Raw genomic sequence first — 22,797 nt, 5'->3', positions numbered from 1 at the left:
AGGGCTGTGTGGAACCAAAGGGCAATGTGGCAGGTGGGTGGCAGTGAGCCAGGGCAGCGTAATGGCAGACTGAGGCTAAGAGAAAGAGCTCACACTAGCAAGACAACTAACACCTTTATTGAGCTCAGACTCACATGCCGTACAATCCACTCACTGAAGTTCACCATTCAGTAACTTCTGATATATCACAGAGTTGTACAACCATCACTGCTGTCTAATTCCAAAACATTTCATTAGCCTGAAAGAAACCATGCCTATTAAGCAGTCATTCCCTATTTCCGAGCTCACCCCCAGCCCCTGGCAACACTCATCTACCTTCTGCTTCAACAGATTTGCCTATTCTGGACACTTCATGTCAGTGGAATCCTTCAATATGTGGTTCTTGCAGCTGGCTTCTTTCCCTTAGCATAAGGGGTTCAAACTTCATGTTGCAGCCTGTACCAGCACATCTTTCCTTTCTACAACAAAATAATACTCTGTTGCACGGACATACTGCATTTTGTTTGTTCATCCAGTGATGGACATTTGGATTGTTTCCACATGTTGGCTATGGTGAATAATACTGCTGTGCACATCTGTGAACACATCTGTGTTCATGTGAATATATGTTTTCATTTCTCTTGGGCACATACCCAGGAGTGGAATTTCTTGGATCGGATGGTAACTTTGTTTATTAACATGTTGAGGAACTGTCAGGCTTTTTTCCACAGCAGTTCACATTCAGCATACCCAAGGAGCAGGGATTCGAACCCAGGGCCTCTGGCTGCAGAGTCCATGTTCTAGAACCACCACAATACTTAGTCTGGAGGCTCTTACCAGCTGAACCTCTGGGCTACTGAACTGACACTCAGTTTCTTAACGGGCAAACAGGATTATGGGGAAACGAGAGCCTGGATAAAGCACCTGGCCCATGGTAGGCTTCCCCACAGTCCTCCTGATACTGAGTTCACAGGAATTTGGTGTCACCAAAGCAGGCACACTTGTGAGCTGGAGCAAGGAAGTGTCACGTGTGGGCTGCGGGGGCTCCTGGGGCCTCTCAGAGACTGGCCCCACGTTCCTCTTGTTCCTTGCCACTCGTGAATGGTTTACCGGAGTGGTGGGCTCTGGGGGGGTCAGTCAGTGTGGAGGGGCGGTACCTGGAGGCTCTCGTGAGGTGGCAGTTGGCAGGGGGCTCCCCCATTTGACGCAGCCTAGGCTGTGGCCACTAGATCTGAGCTGCAGCTGCCAGGAGGCGAACAGCCCTGGCAGTGGGTTAGGTCAGGCCTCCCTCCTGCATGGGCTCACCCTGGGGCAGTAGCTAGGTGCATACTTTCAAGATAGGGTATTAATTTTCCCTCAAAGGTTGGCTCTCCATTGAAACCAGGCTGGGCCTCCTGGGTGATCCCCTGGACTTTCCTGTCCATCCTCATGACCTCTGTCCCAGGCCTGCCTGCCTTTTGATCCCCTTCCCACCCCATGACTTACTCCCTTTCTTGAGCAGAAAGGCAGTGGGTGGAAATTGGTTCTCAAAGTTCAATCTTTTTCCTTCTGACCTCAAAGTCACTGATGCAGTGACTGACTTGGATCGAGAGCGAACAGAGCTTAACCACAGAGATTCTTCTTTTTTTTTTTTTGAGAGGGCATCTCTCATATTTATTGATCAAATGGTTGTTAACAACGATAAAATTCTGTATAGGGGACTCAATGCACAATCATTAATCAACCCCAAGCCTAGTTCTCAACAGTCTCCAATCTTCTGAAGCATAACGAACAAGTTCTTACATGGTGAACAAATTCTTACACAGTGAATAAGTTCTTACATGGTGAACAGTGCAAGGGCAGTCATCACAGAAACTTTCGGTTTTGATCACACATTATGAACTATAAACAATCAGGTCAAATTTGAATATTTGTTTGATTTTTATACTTGATTTATATGTGAATCCCACATTTCTCCCTTATTATTATTGTTATTATTATTATTTTTAATAAAGTGCTGAAGTGGTAGGTAGATGCAAGATAAAGGTAGAAAACATAGTTTAGTGCTGTAAGAGGGCAAATGTAGATGATCAGGTCTGTGCCTATAGACTAAGTATTAATCCAAGCTAGACAAGGACAACAAAACATCCACGGATGCAGAAGATTTCTCTCAAAACAGGGGGGGTGAGGTTCTAAGCCTCACCTCTGTTGATCCCCAATTTCTCACCTGATGGCCCCCTTGTGACTGTGCCTGTCTTAGGTTGTTCCTCCCTTGAGGAATCTTACCTGTCCACAGAGATTCTTCTTGAGAACCTACTACAAGTTAGAGCTTTCCATCATTTACTCTCAGCCAGTCTGAGGGAAGGAGGGGTTGCCCATCCCAGCCAACAGGGGAGACAACTGCTCAGTAACTTGCCCAAGTTACATGGTGGACCTGAAGCAGATTGGGGTTCAGGCCAACTCCCTACTCCCAGCCCTTACCCGCCTGTGCCCCCTCCACTCATTCCCACTCGTAACTCTTTTGGGAGGATCTCGTGCTAAAAGGCCATTTCTCAGGGGATGTGCCTGCACGAAACAGTAAAGAAAACATATTTTTAACCCAAAGTCCACCATTTACTAACCCTGTGGCCTTCAGCAAGTTGTTAGGAGTCCCCATTTCCTCATCTGTGAAATGGGCGTCTTACTAACCACCTCTTTGGATGGTGGTGAAGATTAAATGGGAAATTTTACATCGAGGGCATGGGGGTCTGACAGCCGGGGAGCTGGTCATTCATATGAATTCAGTGGATATTTATGGAGGACAGAAGTGCCCTTGGCTGGACTGCTAGCTGGCAAGGGGCAGGGTGGCCTCTGATCCCACAGCACCAGTGGTCTGTTCTGCTTCAAAATCATTGGCAGGGCCCATCCGATGACTGCAGGGTGGAATGACTGATTCTGATTTTTACCTAACGGGGAATTCCCAGACTGTGTGAGCTGTGGGAAGACAGACCCAGGGAGAGGGCAGTGAGCACGGGAGGAGGGGTCCGTAGGTGTACTCTGGGCAGCTCTGCCCAGCTGATGCTTGCACACCCCAGACTTGGCAGGTCCCAAATGGTGCTCATCCTCTCTTGCCCAGCCTTGCTCCCCCTCCTCAGTGTCCCCCACACCCATCCATTTCTCTGACATCAGGTCTTCTCTAATCCTCCCTCCTCTGCTCCCTGATTCCCCCTTCCACCCCCTTCCATTCAAGCCCCTCACCTAACCCTGCAGCCTTCAGGAAGTGGGTCTCATCCCCCTAGGCCCTCTTTCTCAGCAGGAGGGCTGCTTTGATTTGTGCAGAAATCTAATCCCATCCTGTGTGACCTGTTCTGGGATGAAGTCTTGGCACCTGTAGTCCCTGAGGTCCTGGCCTCTGAACTCAGCCTCCCAAAAGCAGGGCCCTGCCTCCCTTTCTTTCTATCTTCGTTCTTGCTGCTCCTCCCCCTGCAGTGCCCTTTACCTGCTTCTCTGACCGGGACAACCTCTACTATGCCTCAGATGTTTGTGCCCCAGCTCCACCATGTGTGAGCTGTGCAGCCTCAGCAGTCACTTCCCATCTCTGGGCACTGGGTCCTCATCCATAACACAGGTCAGCGATAGAGCAAGACAGTCGTGTTTTACACAGCCAGGAAGGTCTGGCCCAAGTGAAAACAGGCAGAGCTGAAGTCCAAGCCTGACAGGAGTGGGGGGCTGGGGTTGCAAGGGGTCTTACAAGCTCATCCTTCCTGGGAGACGCCCAGGGCTTTGACCCTTTCCTGGTCTTAAGAGCTCAGTGAGGGTGTCCATGCTGTGTTTTCTGCAGGAGAATTTAAATGTGGCATCCCAGGCCTCAGGATGGGTATACCGGCTTGTCACCCCAGCTTTGTGGTGAAGCAGAGTGAGCCAGAGAAGTAGGAAGAAACCTCAGCACACCCCCATTTTTCTACGGGGTTAGAATTTGGGGCCTGTAGTAGAATCTGGAACACTGACACGAGGACAGAGGGAGGTTTCAGAATTACCTTTTGTAATACCGTAGGGGTGAGACTGGGTAGGGCTCTCAGGGGCAGGAGATGCCCCCAGCACTCTGAGTCAGGAGCTGGGGACTGCCTCTGACTCAGTTGCTCCCCTTCCCACAACTTGGCCCCAGGTAGGTACAGCTCTGGCATGAGGAGGGCCCCATGGTGAGCCACCGGGAAGAATTCATTTACCCCCACCCAGGTTGGACCCCCTGAGCTGAGCAATCCTTTTGGGGTGCGTTGTCCACACAGAATATCACAGTTGGGAGTGAGGGGCCAAGACTTTCCAAGGGTCACTTATAAATGGCAAGGTGCCGCGTGGGCTGCTGGAGCCAGGCCTCTGAGGGGCCCAGGTGTAGGGAGGACCTGGCTGGAAAGCAATGAAACAGCATTTCCTTTGTTATCTGCTCTCCAAACACTCATCAGAGTAGCTCTATTCGGGGTGATCGCCCCCCTCTGCCCTGGCTTCCCTCTGCCCATTTCCCTTCCCCAGCTCTTCACTCCAAATCAGCCTGGTTTAACAGCCTGGTCTTGTCAGTTTCTCTCCCCCCCACCCCCCCGAAAAACAGAGAAGGCAGTAACATACAGATCAGGGGCTGCTCCACGGATTAAATGAGATCACATAGGGGGCTTCGATGGGGCCTGGTCTAGAGTCCTGCACAGTCAGGGTTGTGGGGCCAGGAGATGTGGAGATTGTAAGCTTCCATAGTGCACACCTAGGCCGCAGGCCTGCTCTGCACATCTATTGTGCCATGAAAAGTCAGACCATTGGAAAAGCCAGGACCCCTGAATCCTGCCATAGAATGAAGCTTCTAGCATTCCCCCAAGCCCAGGTTTCCCCCACAGCCTCATCCCTTCTCCTGCAAAGGGCAGATGCAGGTCAGGGAGGGGCTGAGGGAGCTGCTCTGATCCAGGCGAGCACGTGGTCTGGGAAGCTGTGCCTCCAGCCTCCTGAGGGCTTGTCAGTCACTTCAAGGGGGAATCAGGCCCATCTGCTGGCTAATATCTGGAGAAGGCAGAGGCTGCACAGTGGAGAAAGGTGTTTCTTACTGTATGTGATTTCCTTACCCCTTGGTCCTTAAGGCTTCCTTTTTCTCCACTAATTTCACAACCTACTTTGTGCAAAGTGCTGGTGCTATGAGGATTCAAACCCTGACCCTGGACTCATTGTGGACAACACAGTGCAGGAGACCTTGGTCATGCTGTAGTCTAGTGAAAGGCAGGTCCTCAAAGCACAGGGGGAGCTCAGGATACAAGGAGGAGGTTCTACTGAGTCTGGGTGGGTCAAGGAGGGCTTCCAGGAGCAGTGGCAGTGAGCCAGGCTTGAAGCATTAAGGTAGGGAAAGGGCTTCCAAGAAGGGAGAACGCATGTGCAAAAGCACAGAGGCCTAGCCCGTGTGGCCTACGGCGGGGCTGAAGCAATATAAGCTAGTGAAATTCTACTTCTGGGTACATAACCCAGAAGATTGAAAGCAGGGTCTTAAACAGATATTTATACCCTTGTTCATAACAACATTACTCACAATAGCCAAAACATGGAAGCAACCCAAGTGTCCATTAACCCAGTGGATAAGCAAATGATGGTCTATCCATATAATGGAATATTACTCAGTCTTAAAAAAGAGAAGGAAGTCCTGACATCTGCTACAATGTGGATGAGGATATTATGCCAAGTGAAATAAGCCAGTCACACAAGGATAGATACTGTATCATTCCATTTATCTGAAATCCCTAGAATAGTCAGATTCATAGATACAAAGTAGAATGGTGGGCATCAGGCTGGGGGGAGGGGAGAACAGTGAGTTTTGGGGATGGAGGGTAGGGGCGACTGCACCACAGGTGAGTTTATTTAATACCACTGATGTGTACACTTTAAGTGGTTAAGATGGTATATCTTTTATTTTGTGTTCTTTAATGCAGTAAAATGCATACTATACAACAAACATAGGCTATAGTGAGAATAGAAGAAAGTCCAAGGGCAGGAGTGTGGGTGAGTGGAGAGGATTGTCATCAGAAAGAGCATGTATCCTGGAGTCTTGACAGATCTGAGTTTGAATCCTCCTTGTGCCACCTGTACTAGTCAGCTCGTGCTGCTATAACAAATACCACAGGCTGGGCAGCTTAAACAACAGACATTCACTGCTCACAGTTCTGGAAGCGAAAAGTCCAGGATCAGGGTGCAGGCTGTTCCCATCCTGGTGAGGGCTCTCCTCTTGGCATGCACACTGCTGCCTTCTCCCTGTGTCTTCACAAGGCCTCCTCAGCACATGCACACACACAGAAAGCAAGGGGGATCTCTCTCTTCCTCTTATAAGGGCAGATTCCTATCACAGGGGTCCCACCCACTCTCATGACCTCTCAAAGGCCCACACTGGGAATTAGGTACTTCGACATAAGAATTTGGGGTGGTGCACAGAGGCCCATCCATTCTCCTGCCATTAGGCTGTGGCTGGGATATCCCATGCACCTCAGGCAGGAAGTGGGAGAGAATCACAGTGCATGGAATCAGCAGGGCTGAGGTTTGACCCCAGAACTGTCTGGCTCCTGACCCCATGCTCCCAGCCACTACACCCCTTCTTCCCACCAATCAGCACACACTACTCACACCCACTCTTCCCTCCCTTCCCTGCCTTTGCAGTACACCCGGTCCTGCTGCCTCCTACAAGAAGGCTTCCTTGCCTCTTTGTTTTGTGTTGGTTTTTCTAATTTTTAAATTTTGAATAGAAAATAAATACAGTTTATTAGAATTCAAAAATACACAGAGGTGCTCAATAAAAGCTCCTGAAAACCCCTGTTCTTCAGCCACCCGGTACCCACCCCCAGAGTCATGAAATCTGTGGGGATTTTTGGTGATATTTCCTATATATTTATGCAAAGATATGTGTATCATTTGTTCCTTTGTTTGTCTGTACAAATAGATTTGTGTTAAATCATGCCCCATGCTCCCATTCCGCACCGCAGCTTTCTCAGCTGACATTCACCTAAGCAGGGACACGTGGGCTTCCTTCTAACTGCTGCTGTTTTCCACAGAACAGGGGACTCTGAGCTTTAACCCATTCCCCACTGGTGGACATTTGTTTCCAACCTTTTGTGTTGTTGCTGTTGTTTACAGTCAGTGCTGTCATGTATAAGTCGGCGCACATTTTGCACGCAGGAGCATGTGTTTGCGGATGAATGCCTGGAAGCAGAGCCCTGGGTCAGAGCATCTGCGTGGTGGTAAAGTCCTCACATGGGGCCTCCAGAGAGGGGTTCCAGTCCCCACTCTGCCATCAGGGTGTCCTGGGCCTGCTTCCCGCAGCCCTACTGCCCTGCTTGTCATCAGACACCCTGGTGGATGAAAGGAAGGGCCCCCCATATATAACACCTTCCATTCTGGGGCATGTGTGTGTGTTTGCAGGTGGTGTGTTTGGTTGTCTTCTTGTTTGGGGCTCTTTGTCACCATTCATCTCATCCCCAGCCATCTTACAGGTCCCCAGTAGGCTGCAAGGGTACTAAGAGTCACCTCCAGATCACCCAGCCTGTAATTGGCCCAGCATAGTTAAAGTCCCAGAGTTATTTGCTCTCATTTCTGGGCATTTGCTCATCTCTAAGGCCAATCCCTCTCCATCCCCCAACGTGCAGGTAAAGGCAGCTGTCCCCCAGCCCTGGGCCCAAGGTAGCCAGACCACGCTCAGCCATTCTTGTGAAGCTGGGTCCCCTCGACCGAGGGACTGCCCCCCTGCATGTCCAGAGTGCTCTCTCCTCCACGACTGTTGGAAACTATCCCAGGTCCCAGCACCTTGGCCATCCTACTCTCCTGCTACGCTTAGCTAAGTGGGAGGCTCCAGGCTCTGGACCACTATGGCCCAAGCAGCTCCTTCCCCAGGGCCTACAGGCTGGCTGCAGCATGGGGTTTACAGCTGTCCTGGGGGCAAAGTGTGCCAGACCCCATAAAAACTCCTTCCTGCCCCAGGGTGGTGAGTAGGCAGCATCTGGCCCCTTTCGCCCTAGGAGGGCTCTAGACAGGTCCTCGCTGCTGCCAAAGATGATTACCCCTCAGGTGACCCACTTCCTGGGTGGGCAGAGGATGTGGCACTACAGAGGCCTAGCCTCCAGGGCCCAGAGGATGTTCTGACCCACCTCCCTTCCCAGGCGTGCACAAGGCACATTCTGTCCACTTAGCACATTCTGTCATGGCCTTTAGCAGGGCATTGATCTCTCCAAGCCTCAGTATCTTCACCTGCAAAGTGGGGTAATAACACTGACTTGGTCAGCTTGTCAGAGTTGCATTTTTACTGTTAGGTTCTTTTTGCTCTCTTTTTCCCTAATACCATTCTCTGTCTCAATGACTTTGGCAAATTGGACTTGCCTCGGGGATGCTGGTTGTAGCCAAGTTTGAATTGTAATAAAAGTGAAATAAGTATTTGGCCCAAAGCCCATGGGAGGCTCTCAGAGCCCGGACCTCCTCACTGTGGGGCAGGGCTGGTCAGCTGCTAGACTGTCACCAAGTTGCTCCAGGCAGCTGGGAGAGGTGACGACAGGCGGAAACTGAGCAAAACCGGAGGTGTTGGTGGGAGGTTGGGTTGTGAGTTGCTGACCTGGCCCTTGGGTGTCTGTGTTGGTTTTAGGCCCCGGTTCTGACTGCAGGCGGTTGCTCTTGCCATTAGGGCAACACGACAGCTCAGGCTGGAGGTTGGCAGGTGTGTTTCAGCTGTAGGTTAACCCCCAGGCCAGGTGCCTGAACACTTTGGAAGGAGCAGGGGCTGGTGACCCAGGCCAGTTAGTGAGCAGAACTGCTGACCAAACACCCTGGCCTGGGGGAGCCTGGGACGGTGGGGAGAGCAGACCAACGCGTTCTCTGCCTCAGGGCAGGAAGGGGCAGGGCTAGAGGCTGGGGACACAGCCCTGAGGACCGGGACGGCACCACAGGGATAAGCACTACCCTTCCTGGTGGAGGACAGCATGCAGAACACCTAGTTGTTGGCTGCTCTGGGCTAGACTGAGCCTGACATCTTCAGCTCTTCTGTTTCATTGAACTGAGTCCCAAAAGAGAAGGGCTTTCCATGCACACAGCAGTCATACCAATCCCCAGGGGTGCAAACAGGCCCTGGGGAGCCAAGCTGCTGGGCAGCGCAGGACTTTCCCAGGCCCCAGCATGAGCACCCTGCAGGTGGCATTCACTAATAGTTGTGTCAGAACAACTGAAAATATACATGTTGTCACTGAGGTTGGGAGTGGGGGGAGCAGGGACTCAGCTGTGTTCCCCTCACCCGGCCGTATCATCTCCGAGCTCTGCAGTCCATGCGGCCCATCCCTGGGAGGCCCCGCCTTCTCTCTCAGTCCTCCCTGTCCTTTAGGGCCTGACACAGAGGCCCTGCAGAGGGTTCCCCTTTGGGAACCTTCCTAAGCCCGCCCAGCTTTGTTAGCCTATGATGTCGCTATTGCTCCCTCCTCTCCTTTCCTTCAGCTTGGGAGCCGTTCCGGATGGTTTTCCCTGGGCTTGTATTCATTTCAACCCCTTTGTCCAGTTGTTCCACAAGTGTCTCTGCTCAGTAGCCTAAGACATCTTTAAAGGTACCATGGACTGAATGTGTCTCCCCAAAACTCATGTGCTGAAGTCCTAACCCCCAGTGGGACTGTATTTGGAGATCGGGCCGCTTGGAGGTAATGAGTGTCAAATGAGGTCATAAGGATGGAGCCCTGATCCAGTAGAATTGGCTCTCTTAAGAGAGACCAGAGAGCTCACCTGCTGTCTCCCCAACACTGTGTGGTGCAGAAGGAAGGCCACATGGGGATATAGCAAGAAGGCAGCCGTCTGCAAGCCAGGAAGAGCCCTGCCTGCACCTCGATCTACTTCCAGCCTCCTGAACCATGAGAAGTCAAGTTCCATTGTTTAAACCAGACAGTTTGTACTTTGTTCTTGCAGCCCTGGATGACTACAACAGGGTCAGAAACTGTGTCCCCTGTGCCACCCCAGCCCCTGGCAGGAGGACCAGTGGAAAGAGCCGAGACCCTGGGCTGGTTCAGACCTCTTGCTCCTGCTGACAGGACTATGTCCAGAGCCTCAGTGTGCCCATCTTGCTAATGGGATGGTGATGAGAAAGGCAAACAGGTCAGGCACTCATAGGCATAATAGCACTTTTCTGCTCTTTCTTCCAGACTCAGGGCTGAGCTCATTAAAAGGGCTCAGTGTCAATGCTAAACATCTCTTCCCATGAACTAAGTGAGCACCTGGGAAAAGTAGTCATAATGTGAGCATCAACCACCAGACCCCACCTCATGCCAGCACCTAGTCATTTACTCTGGAGGCCCTCAATTCCCTTGCGGTTTAGGTTCAAGGGATGGAATCTGAGACTGGATCGTCCCAGTGCTGATGGCTTGGGGGTTAACCACAGCAGAACGGCCCAGTAGGGGCTGGACCTGGAGCTGTAGGCCAGGGAAGCCGCAAGGGCCTCATTTCAGGTGGAGGCTGCGTGCATTGGAGTGAGTGATGGATTTGAAAGTTGTAGAGCTGTGCTGTCCAAATCAGTAGCTTCTAGCCACATGTAGCTCTTTAAGTTGAAATTAATTAAAATCAAAGATTCAGTTCTTTAGCCACACCAGCCACATTTCAAAGTGCTTGGTAGCCACATGAGGCTAGCTAAGTGGACAGTGCAGGTGTAGACCATTTCCATCGCTCCGGGAAGCTCTCCTGCACAACACCGTTTTAGGTTTGTTTGGGCTCAACGAGAGACAATGCCAGGTCCATTTGGCAGTGGCTGTCCTAATTCAGAGTTGGGTGGAGTGGGGTCACACCTGGCCATATTTGCCATGCCTTGAGGGCCAATGCTGGGAGTACAGTCTCTGGGCTTCTAGACAAAGCTGTCGGGCATGGTGCAGTGTGACGCTGGCAGGACTGGCAGGCGTGGGATCCATTCTGGGATCCCAGCCACTCTCAGACTTAGCTCCAATTCATTTTTCTGCTCGGGTACCATCACCTCCAGGATGCCTTCCCTGAGCCTTGTACCTCCCCCCTCAGCACCCCCCAGCTGCCCTTCTCTGCTATTCCCGGCAGCACCCCCCTTATGTAAGCACATCATCCCATCTGCCTCCCCAGCAAGCACAGTGCTGGGCTGTAGAAACTGTGGTGGACAGGGAAGTGGCTTGACAGAGCTGGGACCACAATTCTGCCCCAGTGAACACACGTTCTGATTTGGGGAGTGACAAGGTACCAGCCCAAAGCACAAGGAGGCACAGGACATGCCCAGGGTCATCAAGTTGCTGGGAGTGGGACTGGGACTCAAAGCTCATGCTCCTTCCTGATCCGCAGCTGAAGGCTCTTCCAGGAGGGTGACCAGGGGCTGACATGCTGGGCAGGGCTGAACAGGCCAGGCCCTGAGGTGCTGCCTGGGCTTCAGGCTTGGGCACCGGGGAATCCCAGAAGTCAGGCTGCAGCCCAGATGGAGCAGCAGGTTACTGAGACTTCCAGTTCAGTGTCCAGGGCTGGCAAGTGGTCACAGGCCACTGTGTTTTATGTGGTTTAGGTTTTGCATCTCACGTCCTGACCTCACCTCAAAGGCAGCCCAGGGGGCTCTGAGGAGTCCCTCTGGCCCTTGGCGCAAGCCCGCCTCAGTGCTGTGGACACTAACCTGACAAGTGTCGCTGACACAGACACGCCTTGCCTTCTAAGAAACTGGCTGCCCCTAAAACTCAGAACACTGGCAAACTTTGAGGGGTCTGGAGGGGAAAATGGGATGTTTATAGGCCAGACGCGTTTTTTTGGTCCTCCCACTATGCTTTTTAAAAATGATACCAACATTTGAACATTGATAGTGATGGCAAGAGTCTATATTTTCATCTATTCTTGAAAAATCGGAAGATCTTGCAACCCAGGGCCCACATGGTAACCATTTATCAGAGCTGAGTGGCAACTGGCCTTTCAGCAGGGAGGGTGCTCTCCTGGTAGCCTCAGTCCCCACTGTCGCCCCACACTGAGACCAGGTACTGGGCTTGTTTGTCATGGTGCTATCACTGGCCTGTTTCTTGGGTACCCTACTATTCTTTCCCAAAAGTGCAAGGAACAAAAACAGACTGAGAAGACCACATGTTTCGTGGTACAAGTGCAGAATATTCCTGTTTAATATGCTAAGGGCGTCTGACTCCCTGTTCTCTTTACCTGCGTATCTTGCTGGCCTTTGAGCTGTGACCCCTGTTCTAGACATTACCAAGCTTTTCTTTATTGAGGTCCTCCTTCCATCCTGACTCCCATCTGATTTTGTTTCCTGTCCCTGGGACTCCTGCAGAAACAGCCTGTATGTGTCCAGCTCTGGGGGCTTAGATACTGCCAACTTGGTAAAGGCTGTGGCAGCAGGGTGCACCTTCTGTTGGGTCCTAACTGGCCTTCCGGGCTCCAGGCTGTGTAGGAGCACAGGGGCTGGAGTCTGCTTTGGTGCTGGTCTGACACAGCCAAACTCATGGGCTTCAGTTTGCGGGTCCCACTTCCCAGCATCCTCGGGGTACTGCTATGGACTACAATGAATGGAGCATGAGCAACAGCTCTCCCTGCAGCTGAGAGAAGATGGGACCCACGCAGGAGCAGAGAGGGATGTAGGGACTGAATAGCGTGACCTCTGTGAGATGCAGGAACAGCTCTCCTCTGTGCAGCCAAAGCAAGCTGCTTGAAACTTGGACCTGATCTGCCATCGCCCACCCTCAAACATTTCAAAGCCTTTTTTAAATGGAGGTCAGGTGCACAGATTTTGATTACTCATCCTCCTTGGTCCCTGACATACCTATTGATCCTGCTGTTACTTTGTTGATTGTTTGAAGAACAATACCCCCACTGCGACCCTGACATTGATGAGAACTGCCGTCCACCCACGCTTATCTTTATATTGACTTATAAACAGTCCTGACCCATGTCTGCATCTGTGTCATCTTCTGGAGCTTTTGCCCACTCAGCACTGTATGACAAAGTGTAGAAGATATTCAGCGTTTTTTCCATGGCCACAGATGATTCAACTTGCCCTCGGATATTTCTGTTCCTTGAGTTGGGGGGGACTGTCCTTCCAGGGTCTCTCCATGGGCTGCCCCCTCTGCCTGGATCTCTTCCTACTGCTCCCAGCTTATGCATCCCTCCTGAAGCCCATCCCGGCCACCCCACCCCGTGCAGAGGAAGCCTGCTGCTCTGTCTAAACCCTTCCTTATTTCACAGCCATACCACAAACATTGTGTGATAATGCTGAGTGTGTCTGTTTCTGCCAAGTCCCAGCGGGGCTCTTTCCCATCTCACAGGGTCTCAGCCTCCGGACGGAGTGCTGCTTGAACACCCAGCCGCAGGACCCACCCCAGGGAGAAAGCGGGACTCAGGGAGGGCTGGGGTAGCCAAGGTGTGCAAAGGACTCTTGTGGGGCAAACTTCAGCTGCTTTTGTGGAATTATGGGAATTTGGGGCACAGGAAGCCATGCAGAATTTTTTAAGTAAGGATGTTCCTAGCAGCTTTGTTCATAAATAAGCCCCAAACTGGAAACAACCGAATCTCATCAACAAGAGAAAGGGTAAATAAAAATGTAATATGTGATAAATACATATAAACATGCATATATATTCAGCAATAAAAACAATTGCAGACTACATAAAATGGGTTAATCTGAAAAACAGTACATTGCACAAAAGAAGGCAGACACAGAATCGTTCGCACATCATTCCATGGCTGTGACGCAGACAGCAAACTGAATCTGTGACAGCAGGTCCTGGGGCAGGGTTTGCCTCTTGGTATGGACTGGCAGGAAAGGGACAGAAGACACTTTCTACAGTGACACGAATGTCCAGCATCTTGATTGGATCGTGGTTACATGGGGGTCTACATTCGCCAAAACGCATCTCACATCCACCTAAAATCTGTATGTCTTATTACTGTAAGTTATGCCACAGTTTTTTTTTAGGTTTGGGGTTAAAAAGAAGTGTTATGGGTGAGAAATTATGATCCAAGCCTAGATTTGATATCATTAAAAGCATTTCTTGCCTAAAACGAAGAGTGCCATTCAGGAGCTATTGCTCAGCACCTGCCAGGTGAGAGGAAGATTGCCAAGGGGGTGTCTTAGAATCTTGCACCTTCAGACTGCCTCCTCACTGCCTCTGCCCGCTTCAGCCTTGTTCTGGGACCCTTGGAGCCCAGCCTGGGTGTGAGCCATGTGTCTGTCTGCAAGCAGACTGCTCCTTGTGACATGGAGAGACCCAAGGAGGACAGGAAGAAAGGCAGTGCTGTGCCCGACTTGAACATGCCACCCTGGGTACTGGCATTCTGGTGGCAAGGGTGCCTCGGACTTAGGAAGCAGCTCTAAGAGATCGAAAAGGTGTTTGTTGTTTTGTCTTCCTCCTCACAGTCAACAGGGGTGGTCATCTCTGTTTTGTAACTTGGGGTGCTAAGGGGCCCAGGCTTGGGGTAATGACCACAGAAGTGCAATAAATATGAACAGCAATGGAGGGTGTCTCCCTCTGTCTCTGAGGACCCAGAAATGCCATCCCACAGGTGCCCTAGACAGTCTGCAGACATGAACAGAGTAGAGCAGGGCGTGCGGCAGACCCAGGAGGGGCAAGCAGAGCCTGCTTAAATGAGCAGAGTTCTGCAATGAGGCGCTCACCCAGAACATGGCAGTGGATTTGCCCTGCTGAAGCCCCTGGTTAGGCAGCTTGCCAGTGGCTGCTCCTGGCCAGGAAGGCCCAGACATCCAGCAAGGAGAGCTGGCCTCCTATCTCTGGTTTTCCAACTTCAGCTGTATCACCTCTACAGGCCCATTGGGTGCTTTTTAGAGTTCATCAGGTGAGTTCAATGTACAGCCAGGGTTGAAACCAGAGCTTTCAGCCGTAGATTTTGGCCTATAAGTTGTGGGAAGAGGTAGTGGTCCTAATGGGCTCCTTCCCTGTCATTTTCCTAGCTGGCGAGAATAGCCATAGGTCCCTCAAGGGTGGAATTAAGACTAGCTGGGTGTCCTTTAAAAGGAGGCCACAGTGATAGATCTTTCTAGAAATAAGCTACCCTAGGATGAAATGAAATGCCTCACAGGGAGTGAGCTTCCCCTCCCTAGGGGTATGCACAGAGGCTGGTCACCATGTGTCCAGGATTCCATTACTGAAAGCGGTGGCACATAGAGGCCCTCCTGCCTTAATTCTGTGCCTCCCTGTCTGGGTGATTCCAGGAAGGGCCCCCCTTTGTGGTTTTAATGGGAAACCCGTGGTCAGCTGTTCTACAAATTAAACAGACTCTTGCAGTTCTCTTCCTTCTGCTAATTTATCTGGTTCATAAATCTGAAATCTCAGAGTGGGTTTACTAAATAAGTTTATCTGGAAATGGCTGTCCCCAACCAGCTCCCAAACTGAAACTCCCCCTTCCTGATTTGATCCATTGCCGCAACAGGGCTGTGACTGGCCGGGGCTTGTCGCCCAGGATGCCCGAGGAGAGGCCCCTGCAAGGGCCTCGCTCTGCTGGGATACGAATCTGAGAGTAAACAGATCAAGTTTCCAGTGTCAGCCGGTCTGTCCATAACAGGCAACCACAGCAATTGAAAATGAGAATGTTCTCCGAGATGACTCAGCCTCAGCCCCAGGATAGGGGCTGCCCGGGGCCTGGGCTGTGCCCTGGTGGTCGGCTGTGGGCCAAGCCCAAGGGGAACACAGCGGAACCGTCTCACGTTCCATTCCTTCAGGATGAGGGCACATGCTGCAGGCTCAGTGACCTGACAGGCTGCTGTCCTCGGTCTCATCTGTGAACCATCACATACCTTTCTCAGAGGGTAACTGTGAGAAATGAGCCATGTCGGTTGCAGGGGAGAAAGTCTGGGCCACAGTGGCTGGAACCGTGGGAGTGCAATGGCTGGGCGAAGCGTGTGGCGTGAGTCCCCTCTGAGGGCACCTGGGTGGGGACCAGGAGAGCAGCCACTACAGGAAAGCAAAGAGGAGCGTCAGAGGCCGAAGTTGGAGGAGGCCACGCAGTAGATCCTGGTGTCCAGGGGAAGGCCTGGGCCAGCTGTGTGGGGTCCAGCCAAAAGGTCAAGGACAGGAGAGCATGAGGGAAGAGGCGTGGCGGTGGGGCTCATGGGTGAGCCGAGCAGGACCTGTGGAGGGCTGGGGCCGGCCAGCCGCAGTGGCTGGAGGGTTGTGGTGACCAGCTGGAGGCCTGTGTGGTAGTGGGGGGTGGAGAGAGGGAAGAAGTGGTGGTCTGAGGAGGAGATGGGGATGAGGGAGACTTTTTTTAGGGTGGAGGAGACTTTTTTTAGGGTGGAGGAAACTTGAGCCTGTTTATCACTAAGACAAGGAAGCCAAGTGTGTAGACAAGCCTTTGAGAGGGAGGCGCTGTGGGGACAGAGAGAGAAGGCCCTGGTCCTGGCCACCTGTAGCCAGAGACAAGATAAGATGTGTGAAAAAGCAGAGATGTTTTGAGAGGGCCCAAATCTTAGGAAATTGGAGGTACAGGTGGGGGTGGGGAGACGGGCGAGGAAGTCATGAGCTGATGCTGCCCGGGGAGGGTGGGCAGAAGCCAGGCCCCGTGGGGGGCTCCAAACTGAGGACGATGGTGCCTCATCTCTGGATATGGTCAGCCGCAGGGGCCACCCAGACACCCTGCCCCAGAGCCAGCAGCACACGGCACAGAAGTGGAGTGGCCAAAGGAGATGAGAGGCTCTCAGTGACCCAGCAGCCAGGGCACTTGCGGAGTTGCCAGGCAACAGGACAACAACCGCAGCTTGGTTCCCAAGTCCTGTAATAATAGCAAGCCCTGTGGGGACTCTCAGTTCCCAGTTACTAGTATCAGGGACTTGGAGCAGGGAGCGGGGGACGAGGGCTGCAGGTTGCTTAGGGTCAAGAGTTTTGGTTATCGTGTTCAGTGTGCTGACAAAAAGCTGTTTACCTCCTTGAAAAGACAGGAGGTTGTGTCCTCGGCAGTGGTATGAGAAACAGGTCAAGTTAAATAAGCTTCCAGTTATGTCAGGAGGAAACCAGGGGACATCAGTGCCATCACCCCGACTGAAAGGCAGGAAGAAGCTGGCGCTGACCCCTCACCCTGGTGATCAGTGGGGTTCTGCCCCTCTTTGTGAGCGGAGGGACTGTGTAGCTGTGTGGCTGTAACTGGGGCTTGACCCCAGGCTCCAAAGCAGTGCTCTTTACAGAGCCCGTTACCCACAGCACCATCAGAGGGTCAGACAGAGGGTGACCCGTGGGGGCCAGGTTGGGCAGATACGTCAGTGGAGCCAAAGTGAACCCCCAGATCACTGACCAGCCAAGGCCACGTTGGATGACCCTAAAGGAGAGGAGTTGTAGCCCCATGACCAGTCCTGCCCATTCATCCCGGGACTCTTGCCTGATTCTGGCACCTGGAGCCCTCTCTGGCCACTTCCCCTGGGTGGCTCTTTAGTCACACTTCCTATACCTATCTGCAGTCTGGCAGCCTGCCCAGGCTCCAGTTCTGTGGCTGGGTCTTTCATGCCCTTCTGCCAGACCCCAACCCATCTGCCTGCTGCTTAAAATTCTACCAGATCCAGGTTCCCAGAGAACGGCACCTGCCTCCAGGACATGCCTGCAGCCCCTCACCTTTGCCCAGTGGGCTTCAGCTCAGGCCCTACTCCTTATCCATCTGGCCTCCTTGCACAGCTCCCCTTTATTTGCTTATCTAACTAATTAATGTTAACAATACAATTAGCACTCAAAGCCCTAGCAAAAGTAAAGTCTAGACAGTAACCTACGTTTAACCAGAGATCTCCCCTGTCCTGGACCCCCACCCAATGCAACCCATGTTCTTTGTTCCCTTGCTTCCTTTTTATTAGTTATATTTGCAACTATTCGTAGTCTTAAAGGTGTGTATATATATATTTTTGTAGGTACTTTTAACTCTGTAAGAAGAGTACTATGCAGTACATAAAACGTGGGGATGTATTTTTCCATCTATTATTATATTGCTGAGACTCGTATTTTTACATGTCACTGTAGGTTGTTCATTTTAACAGCTAGGTAATATTCTTGTGTTATTTTCCCCTTTCTCTCTCAGCAACGGGCATCTGGATTGCAGCCAGGTTTTATGTTAGAGAACAGGCTGTTACAAATTCTCTTGTCCATGTCCACCGTTATACACGTGTAAGAAGTGCCTGCTCCACAGGGGAAGAACTGGCTCATAGGGGACATGCTGCAGGTTGCACCTGCACCCACCCTAGGAACTGCATGGCACCTTCAGCAGCCGCCTTCACCTGAGCATCAGTTTTCCTGTCTGTGAAATGGGAAGTCATACTACACGTTCGTTCAGTGAGAACTGATGGTGCACAGACCCTGTGCTAGGCTTGGGGAGGCCTGAATGAGAAAGACTCATCCCTGTCTCCCAGGAGCAGATGTCTTGCTAACAAAGACAGGCCTGGAAGTGAATAATCTCAGGACCGCAATCGATGTTGTCATCACCAGGGAGGTGATAGCTGGGGGTGTGAACGTGCCCTGGAACAGGAGGCCTGGAGGAGCTGAGCTGGGCTTATTGGCCCCTGTGTGACACTGACTGTACTTCTGATTGGGACAGGGGCCACAGGAATGGGGAGCTCTGAACTCAGGCAGAGAACATTTAACACCAGGGATGCCAAGAGCCTCCAAGCAGAAGGCATGCTCTTGTCTGCAAGGCCTGAGCACTCCCCAGACAGGAATGCTGTGGCACAGCCTGTTCCACTGGGTTCCCAGGCCAGCTCCTTGACCTACTGCATCGAGTGACCACATGTGCTTATTTGCAGGGTCTTGAGCACTTCCATGAGTGTTCAGAGCCCCCTTAACTCCCAAACTGCCCTGCAAGGGAGATGCTACCAAACCTCTTAAAAGATAAGAAACGTGGACTGAGTTGAGGATCAATAAGTGGTCCAGCCTCATGGCAGGTAGGGTCAAACCTGAGGTCCCCACTGGGGTCTTCCCTTCTCAGTTGCCCCAGGGAAGAAAGGGAACCACCAGCCAGGGCCTCCTGTGTGCCCTGCCTGCGAGTGTGTGTTCACGGCCAGAGGTTGGCCTTCCCCAGGCTGTGTTCGACCCTGCCTGCTGCCCCAGGCCACTGGGTGTGCCTGAGGAAGAGTGGTCCCCTCGCCCTCCTGGTTTGTGCTTTAGCCCTTGGCTCAGGACTAGGGCAGCCCCCAGCCCCAGGTGCCTCACCTCCCCAGGTCTCCATGGAAGAAGGGGAGTTGGGGAACCTCTGTGCATCCCAGGCCCCACCTCTGCAGGCTGATGGCCCTCCTGGTGCCTCCGACCACAGGCTGGCCATGGAACATAGTTGTGCCCTGCCCTGGCCTCATGTTTCTCACCACCCTCACCTCCCTGGTCTCACTTCCTGGCCATCAACAGACCCATGGCCAATGTCGCCAACTTGGTCAAAGCTGCTGTCAGCTCTTGCCAGCCTAGTCAAAGAATAGGCTGCTAACTGGTCTCAGGGCCCCCACTCAGTCCTTAAAGTGACCACAAGGCATCGTCCTTCCCCATTACCTCTGATGTCGCAGCCTGTCGTTCCCCTCCCCCACGACTCAGCTACTTTGGCCCCTGTCACTCCCACCATGTGTCCACCCTAGGGCTCTGCACAGTGACCCCTCTGCCCTCCTTGCGACAGCAGCACGCCTGCTCTTCCCCCTCCAGCAGGTCTTGCAGAGACCTGCCCATCCCTGCTCAATTTTTTTTTATCATGGGCAGATACACATAGCATAAAACTTACTATTTTAACCATTTTTAAGTTTAGTGGCATTAAGTACATTGACACTGTTGTGCAATCATTACCACCACGCATCTCCAGAACTTCATCATCTCAAACTGAAACTCCATGTCCATTCAGTCATTGCTCCCCTGGATCCTGGCAGCCACTGTCTACTCTGCTTTAGTTGCAAGCTCTGTTCTGCCAGTCCTTGCCCCTTCCCTGCTTTTTTTTTTTTTTAATTTTTATTTTGGTATCATTAATCTATAATTACATGAAGGACATTATGTTTACTAGGCTCCCCCCTTCACCAAGCACCCCCCACATCCCCATTCACAGTCACTGTCCATCAACATAGTAAGATGCTGTAAAATCACTACTTGTCTTCTCTGTGTTGCACAGCCCTCCCCGTGCCCCCCCTACACTATACATGCTCCTGCTTTTTAATTTGCACCACCATCTGATGCAGTATTTTTTTATTCTGCCCCCAGTGTAAAGTCTAATTGTCCAATTACTTAAGGTGTGTCCCTAGCTCCTGAAACAGTGTCTGACACATAAAGACACTTAACTAACTTGTTTGTTGAATGACTTACTGATCGAGCCACTGCTGTTGCCTGGGTCTCGGGGGCTTTATCCAGACCCTTTGGATTCCTTCTGCCTTACCCCCCACCTTTTTTGCTGTCTTGCTGTGCATGTAACCCTAGAATTTGTGGACACCTTTAGCCACACTGTTGATTCTCCGTCTTAACAGAAAAAGAAATTCCTCTTCAGGATTGCCTTTGAAACCACAGAACAAATTCAGGGCTTTTTTTCCTAACTAAAACTTGAAACAGCAGCTTCTAGTTGAATAATGCCAGAGACCTACTGAAGACCCAGAAAAAACAGAGGAAAAAGCCCCAGCTAGTTAAGAGAACAAAGCCTGACACAACGCCATCCGCCTGGTTTTCCTTCAGCAAGAAGAGCCCCTGGAATAGCCTGAGGGCCAGCATCGTGAGCAGGCTGCAAAGCTTTTCTGTTGGTCGTGGCATATGGTAAAAGGCCCCAGTGCTCCATGGCAGAAGAGTATCAGGTGGGGCTGGCAGGGTAGGGGCAGGTGGTCTCCAGAAGCAGGTCAGGCCCTAGCCCCTCCATCTCCTCACTACAGAGGAAGATGTGGCCAAGCCTCCCTCGTTCCGGACTGAGTGGTCTGCATTTGGTGAAAGACACTCCTGACTTTCCAGCCTGGTGCTGAAATTCAAAATAGGCTAGCAGACATTTAGAGGCCCTGCTTGAATGAAGGAGTGAGAACGGTTTGTACACAGGTACCTGGAATGTTCTGGATGCCTATTCTTACTCCTGTTTGCAGGGCCCACCTGGTATGTATAAAGGCACTGGGCTCATTTTAAAGCCTGGCTAGGTAGGTTGTAATTGCAGAAGGTCCGGACTTGTTCCATGGGAAGCCGGCAGGTGACCTCAGGAGGGTCTGGCTGACATAGGGCCTTGTGACCCTGCAGGAAGCAGACTCCAGTCCTAGGAGGCATCTGGCCCATAAAACTGGCTCCCTCCTCTCCAAGACCTGAGTCCTCTGCATGAGCTTCCATGTACATGCAACCTTTGCTGAGCCCTGACCCCGTAAGGGGGTCTTTGTGGTGTCTGGGAAAGCAGAGGAAGGGAGCACGGCATGGCCCAGCAGGACCCTCACTTGCCGGGCAGGTAAATGCAAATGGCAAGAGGAGTACTGATAGGCCCCCACCCAATGGCAACCTGTCAGACACCCTCCCTGGCTCCCCCTTCTGGATGAGTGTCTGAACATTCCAGAGGCCTCAGCGCGTGTCAGGGAGCTGGGACCAGGTGGGGTGAGGCCCAGAGCTGCAAGTTTGGCTCCAGCAAATTCACTAGGAATTGCAGGCTTAGTCAGTCTTCCATCATAAGCCGTCATCCCTTCCCTGGCAACCTGATGGGAGCTGGGCTATGGGGAAGGTGAACCAAGACTTTTCAGCCAGAGCTTGCTGCTTGGGGTCAGCAATTCGTGCCAGGTGTTTCAAAGAATCACAGACTCAGCACTGTATGGACCTTGGAGGTGGCTTAATCCACCCTCCCCAGTGAGACAGCCTCATGCCTGTAGCCTTCCTGCCCCTCGTCACCACCACTCAACCCAGCCATTAGTCTCTACTCCAACTGGCTTTAAAGCTTTTCTTTACCTGGAATACAAGCTGGACTCTCCTTCAGCTGCCTCTGCCCTCCAAGAATAAATAGTCAGTATGCCATGTGCTTACCGTAGTCATGCTGGGTATTCACCATCAATTCTTCAACAGTAATGCCATGAAGTGCATACTGTTATTTTCCCCATTGTATGCATGAGGAAAGTAAAGCACAGAGAGGTTAAGTAACTTACCTAAGGTCACACAGCCATAAACAGCAATAGTGCTTCCAGGCCAAAGGGGGCACAGTCTAGAGTCCCCCCAGTTCCTCTGGGCATGCTCCTTGTTGGCTCCAGTAAACAGACACAGGCTTCTGGTGTGGCCTGCCTTCAGCTAGTATCTGTGCTCAGTTCACATCAATGCACTGGCACCCCTGGACAGGGGACTTGCATAATTTTTGGAGTGTGTCCTTAACCACAGTGAGCAGGGCTCTCCCCAGAGCTGCTGTTCCCTATCCTCTCTCCTTCATTGTTCAGGGCTCTAGAGGTCTGTATCCTACCTACCTGGCTTCTCCTATAGGACCTGGATCACCCACAGTTGGACAGGTTGTGCACTGCCCATTTCTAAGGGCAGTCTTCACATACACTATGAGATGAATGAGCCTTCCCACCAGAATTGTTCTGTACCATCTGTCCTGCTGCCCGCATAGTAGATCTATCTTGGGTTCTGATTGAAGCTGGTTGGGATTTTTGCCTGCCCTTGAAACGTGTTTCCCAGACAGATTCAAGGTTCTGGGACTGTCTCTCTATGCTTTGTTTGCCAGGCCCCTTGAGATCCACCCTGCTATGGAGCTAGCAGGGTTCCCTGTGGCCTATGCATTGCCCAAGCTGGAGCTGGGTGGGAATCAGTCCACCCTGAACCTGTCCCTCATTGCACAGAGGCATGAAGCAGCCTGGGGCTCCCCACCCCCAGGTGCCAGTTGGGACTAGAACCCACATCTCCTGATTCCAGAACCATAGTCTTCTTCCCACTCCCCAGGCTACTCTCTCTTCCACTGTTG

At 51.9% G+C, this 22,797-nt stretch overlaps 1 protein-coding gene across 1 annotated transcript in view; it reads left to right on the top strand.

Moving 5' to 3' along the window:
* CASTOR2 (cytosolic arginine sensor for mTORC1 subunit 2) overlaps positions 1–22,797 on the top strand; it is a 55,619-nt gene that overhangs the window by 7,772 nt on the left and 25,050 nt on the right. The window lies entirely within an intron of this gene.

The sequence above is a fragment of the Manis javanica genome, chromosome 10, assembly GCF_040802235.1.
Source record: "Manis javanica isolate MJ-LG chromosome 10, MJ_LKY, whole genome shotgun sequence".
In the NCBI taxonomy this organism is placed as follows: domain Eukaryota; kingdom Metazoa; phylum Chordata; class Mammalia; order Pholidota; family Manidae; genus Manis; species Manis javanica.
Note: the sequence above shows the minus strand (reverse complement) of the source record. Positions and strands in the feature narration are given on the sequence as shown.